The 6,000-nt window shown below is 41.5% G+C and overlaps 1 long non-coding RNA gene across 1 annotated transcript in view; it reads left to right on the forward strand.

The window, feature by feature from the left end:
• LOC138850387 (uncharacterized) overlaps positions 1-5,789 on the forward strand; it is a 36,450-nt gene extending 30,661 nt beyond the window's left edge. The window contains exon 2 of the long non-coding RNA XR_011390099.1: positions 670-5,789. This is a non-coding gene — a long non-coding RNA (uncharacterized lncRNA). The remainder of the gene's footprint in view (positions 1-669) is intronic.
• Positions 5,790-6,000: the final 211 nt, after the last annotated feature.

Raw genomic sequence — 6,000 nt, forward strand, 5'->3', positions numbered from 1 at the left:
ATCCATATGATTCTTAAAATAGTCCACAAGCATAGGATCTCAGAGTAGTAAGAAACACAAGTGCAGCCAAAGGTGCGAATGGGAATGATGACCAAGACCTTTTTGTACCATGGGAGTGGTGGGAGGGAGTGGGAAGAGGCTTCTTTTGGATTTTTTTTATTTATATTTGAAAGGCAGAGTTACAGGGCTGGTGGGGTGGGAGAGAGAGGTCTTCCATCCACTGCTTCACTCCCCAAATGACTGTAACAGCTGGAGTTAGACCAGTCTGAAGCCAAGAGCTAGGAGTTTCTTCCAGGTCTCCCACGTGGGTACAGGATCCCAGGTACTTGGGCCATCTTCCACTGCTTTCCCAGGACGCATTAGCAGGGAGCTGTACTGGAAAAGGAGCAACCACGATTCAAACCGGTGCCCATATGGGATGCCAGTGCCACAGGTGGTGGCTTTACCAGCTACACCACAGCACCAGCCCCTAGATAAATTTCAAGTAGGGGGAATTTTGAACCAATGATATTTTGACAGCTATATAAACTTCATTTGGTTACTGTTGCCAAAAATTCTTTGCCTTTTGAAAAACAAATGCCTTTTAAATTAATCTATTTAAGTTTAGTGGAGATACCTGAAGTTTTTAATCTCAGGCTCAGTGACTGCTCCTAATTTATGCTTTCCCAGGAGGCACTGCAAATTATGAAACATCACAGACCATCTTAGAAACAAGAGACGAAGATATGGAGGAACCTCTGCAACAAGAAGCACTGACAAATGTCCCTCACTTAAAGTCATTGCTAGAATCTGCGTGATTTACTTCAAAACTCTTAAATATATGAAAGTGCTCAATAATTCCACTTGTTTCAGTTTATACAGTAAGTAAGCCCTGGTTTGACCGAGAATTAAGCTTTTTGCTCTTCATTTCCTGAGTGGAAAGAAAAAACAGTGAGGTCTGAAAACCAACTATTTGTTTTCAGCTTAGCATGAGGTCTTAGATATTTTTAACTCAAGTTTTCATTCTCTCAGAGCACTCTGCAGAAAAATTCCTGAGACACTGAGAAAAGTTGCCCTTGGAGCTCTCCAGCAAGTAGAACTTGACTCCAAGTGTGTTGGGTGACGTCTCACCTGGGTTTCAGCTCAACCTGGAAAGTTCTTTCCTCCTTATGGGAAGCAGCAGCCTTACCTAAGTGAAGCTGGCAAAGTCAGGGTGTGGTCCACGGCTCAGAGAGGTTTGTGGAAAGGGTAAAGGAGAAGAAAACAAAAGAAATGAAAGGAGGGAGAAATAAATAAAGACGGGAAATAGGAGAAGAAACAGAGACGTTGAGAGAAAGAAAAGCAAAGCTGTATGTGATTGGGAAGGACAGGACACTACCATGCCTTGGTCTTCGAGCCAGTGCCACCGTTTCCTAACTCTATTTAGGGACTTTCCAAAACACAGAAAAGCTTTGTGGGTCTGGCTCTTAGCACTTATGCAACCAATTGTTTTGGGAGCGGGCTGGAAATTTCACAAGAGAACTGACTTCCCAAGAGATTGACAGACCAAAAGATCAAAAGTTTGGTGCAGCGGGGGCTAATTTTCAGAAAGCTTTCCAAATTGTGAAGCTTTTTCTCCTTGTTGTGGCAGTTAAGACATACGAAAATAGCAATTTGAGGCACTTCTAAGCAGCTTTCTTCTTGGCTCACAATGTTCCACGAATGTCAGAGCCCTCCAAACCCATGGGAACAAAGCAGGCGACCAGGGTGATTACCCCCAAACCATTGATAAAAGGAGAGAGCGGTACAGGGATATGCAGTGATTTGTTTGGGTTGCCAAAAAAACCTGAATGGCTGGATTTACAACTGTTATTGCCTTCGGTTTGACAAATCACATCAGCAGTATTTGCTGTGTGTGGGCAGTGAGGAAGGAGCAATGGCTGGGTGAGATTGAGCCGTGCTTAGGTTGGGTCGTGATTTGGTTATTTGAGACGCTAAGGGCTCCAGATAACATTTATCAAACTAATTAGAAGATATGAAAACCATACCATTAAACTACTCAGGAAACTCATCTCTTGGTATCCCCAGAGGATTGGATCCTGGGCACTCTAGCGATACTAAAATCCTAGGATGCTCAAATTCCTTATACAAATGGTGCACTTTTCACTTATAACCTATGAACATTCTCCCATACACCTTACCTCTAGATTACCTGCAACACTGGCCACAATGTAAATAGTTGGTATACAGTGTTGTTTAGGGGATAATGTAAAGGAAAAAAATCTGTACATGTTCAGTACAGATGCAATTTTGTTTTTCAAATCCTTTCCATCTGTGGTTTGTTGAATCCATGGATGTGGAACTCACAAACACAGAGGGCTCACGATGATGGTTAGCGAGATTTAATAAACAGGAGATGCTGAATATTTAATATTTATTTGGAGATTAAAGTCTGGAAGCAAAAATTCATTTCCCCCAAAATTTCATAAATCGTTGTTTTGGCTGCAAGGACAAAGTCAGAATACGGGACCCAGAAATCTTTCAACTGCACCAAGACTTTCCGGTTCATTGTTACTACAGTCTGGATCAGGCTTCACAGCCATACCTGGGACTTATTAGGCCAGGAAGTCAAGGAGTTGGCATGTGTTTTTATTATATATGGTTAAACTTATCTGGATTTAAAAGGCATTAAATATCTTCTGATTTCTTTCCTCTCCTTCAATTGTACAAGAATTTTAATTGGATATTGTAACTGCAAACGCTTACTCTGCACGGATCACCTGTGGAGATCTGTTTTCAACCCTCTGAAGATTTCTAAGTCCAGGCCTTCCCCTTGAAAACCCTTAAAGTTGGATCTTTAAGCCTGTAAAGACCCATGAGCCCAAGATTTCCTGCGTGAAGTACTTTTGGCTTCAGTCACCCAGGTTAGCTCTCTCCATGGTTCAATTACCAGATAACAGCTAGACCTGGTTTTCTCTTGTGCCTTGTGGATAGAATCATCTTTACCTAAACTGCAGAAATTGCAAGTTCAAATGGTTTACATAGACATTCATTCTGGTACTGTCTCCCCCATAATTTAAGAAGCTTAACCTTGACCCAGAAAGTGCATTCTGAGGATGAGTGACCAATCGGAGTGGAGTATAGGAGTTTGGAGAACAAAAGAGCAGCTCAGGACAGCGTCAGGTAATTGTCCTCACCTAAATTTCACCTGGATGAACACCAGTGCTATTATCCACTTCCCCTGTAGTTAAAGCAAGATGGTTTTTCCAGAAGGAGAGAGCATTCAGACTTAGTACATTTACGTCGGAGACTTCCCAAATGACATGTGTTTCTCTTCACTGGCTCCACTCATAATTCCAATTAGGAACACACTGATTAACCCCAGAGCACAGTTTCTAGGAGAATCTTACTTCTATTATCCTAATTTCATGAACTCTGAGAAAAAGGAAGAAGCTTATAACTCATTATGGTACATTATGCAAAGCTCACCCTCTGACAGGCTGTGTCTATAAAAAGCTATGAGATGGGCCCTTTCTGTGTCTGAAAACATGGGGGAGCTCTGAATTCACAGAGTGAGTGAACTGATTGCTTCAGGATGGCCGTGTGCTTTCAGTCCATTCAAATAAGAGAAGATGCTAACTGGCTGGCTGGCTTTTGTCAGTCTGATACAGCATTCATCATAAAAGGATTTAAGAAGAAAACTGTGGCCACAGTTCATCAGGCAACATGCACATGAATGCAATAAAAAAAATACCGTGGGGTTGCAATTCCAAGATACAACAGATACTAATTTCCCCGAAGGTAAGTCGCATCGTGATGCTCATCCATCTTGAATCTGAGCATCTTTTCCCCATTTTCCATCAATACAGCCTTGGCCAAGTCACCTCTCTGAAGTCTCTGCTTCCACCTGCGCACCCTGTAAAGCCATTCTCAACACAGCTGCCAGGGTTTCTGCTTTAAAAAATTGGATCATGTTACTCCTATTGAATTAAGATTTGTCAACATGCCCGTTGCCCTTTGAATGAAGTGCAGATTACACTCAGATGTGCTTCCTTGTCCTGTCCTTCTCCACCGTTATTTTTGTGTACCACAGGCCTCCCTGCTCTTTCTATAAAATATTGTTCAGGCCATTAGGATACCTTGGCCCGGGGTTATTTGTCACCGTTGATCTAAGATAGTATAAGTAACATTTACCCAGTTTTCTCAGCTTCCTTTGTAACTACAGCTGGTCATGGGGCTGGATTTTGCAAGGTGAAACTGAACTGGAAGCCCACTAGGGAAATATTTGCTTTCTTTTTTTTGACATGAAGACAGGCATCGGTGGTACTATTACCTCCTTCTTCCCGAAAGAAATGTGGACAAAGTGGTTTGTGATGAAGGAGCCACCTTGCACTCTTGAGTGAGAGCCCTGCCATCTTCAAGCCACTGAAGCAATGCCAGAAGCTGCTTACCTGAAAGCATCACATAGCAACTTCAGCCACTACCTGCTGCTGCAAGCATTCCTAACTGCGGCAGGTGCATGTGTACGTGTCTGCGTATGCGTGTGTGTTGACAGCTAGAACATTTAGTGATGGTGGCAGTGACCTATTTTTTGCTTGTCCCCAAAGTTAGCTGGTTTAATATCACCTTATTATTTACATAGTGAGAGTAGGGATTGATTGTTAATGTATTTAAGGTCACATTTTAAACATGGTAGAAGTCAAGGATATGGAATTTTCTTTTTGAAGACTTTATTTATGTGAAAGGCAGAGTTATGGAAAGATAGAAAGACAAATACATATAGAGAGAGGTCTTCCATTCTCTGGTTTACTCCCAAATGGCCACAATGGCCACAGTTGGACCAGGCCAAAGCCAAGAGCCAGGAGTGTCTTCCGGGTCTCTCACATGGGTTGCAGGAGTCTAAGCACTTGAGACATCTTCTGCTGCTTTCCCAGGTGCATTAGCAGGGAGCTGGATTGGAAATGGAGCAACTAGGACTTGAACTGGCACCCATATTGCATGCTTGCATTGCAAGCAATGGCTTAACCCTTTACACCACAAAGCTGGCCCCGAGAATCTGGAATTTTAATTTCATGAATTAAATCTAATATTCCAGATGCAAGTTTCTCTAAAATTTTGGTTAGGCCGGAGTCGTGGCTCACTTGGTTAATCCTCTGCCTGCAGTGTTGGCATCCCATATGGGCACCGGGTTCTGTCCCCGTTGCTCTTCTTCCAGTCCAGCTCTCTGCTGTGGCCCGGGAGGGCAGTGGAGGAGGGCCCAAATGCTTGGGCCCCTGCACCAGCAAGGGAGACCAGGAAGAAGCACCTGGCTCCTGGCTTAAGATTGGCACAGCACCGGCTGTAGCAGGCATTTGGGGAGTGAACCAACAGAAGGAAGACCTTTCTCTCTGTCTCTTTCTCACTGTTTATAACTCTACCTGTCAAATACATAAAAAAATAAAATTTTGGTTATATTTTATTGTGCAGAAGAATAGCATGTATATTATCAAAAGCAAGGTTTAATAGGAAATCTGCTTTTCATTTTGAATGTTAACCTTGTTTGCTTCTTTTTATAAAAAACAAATATATTTTGGATATTTGAGTAAAAACAATCATCATTTATAAAGTTACATTTAAAAAACCTTATTTTAGACTTTAAAAATTTGGTGTAAGAGAAAAATGGATTAAAATAGAAATAATGCTTCAATCAAAAATGTTTCATTGTGTTTTATCATATAAAATGCTCTTACTATATAAAATAAGTTCTTTTAGTATAGAATTTTTAAATAATACTATTAGAGTAAATAATTTTTAAAAATTCTTCTTGTGACCAGTGTCTGCTAATAATAAGGGATAGAATTAAAAAGGAGAGAATGATCCAACATGGGAAGTGGGATACACATCAGACTCATAGAATGACAAATGCCCTAAACAGCACTCTGGCCTCAGAATCAGCCCTTAAGGTATTCAAATCTGGCTAAACATCCTATGAGAGTATTTCAGGCATGGAAAACCAAGACACTGTGGCAAAAAATGACCTAAATGAAAGATCTCTGTGAGTGA

The sequence above is a fragment of the Oryctolagus cuniculus genome, chromosome 7 (assembly GCF_964237555.1).
Source record: "Oryctolagus cuniculus chromosome 7, mOryCun1.1, whole genome shotgun sequence".
NCBI lineage: Eukaryota > Metazoa > Chordata > Mammalia > Lagomorpha > Leporidae > Oryctolagus > Oryctolagus cuniculus.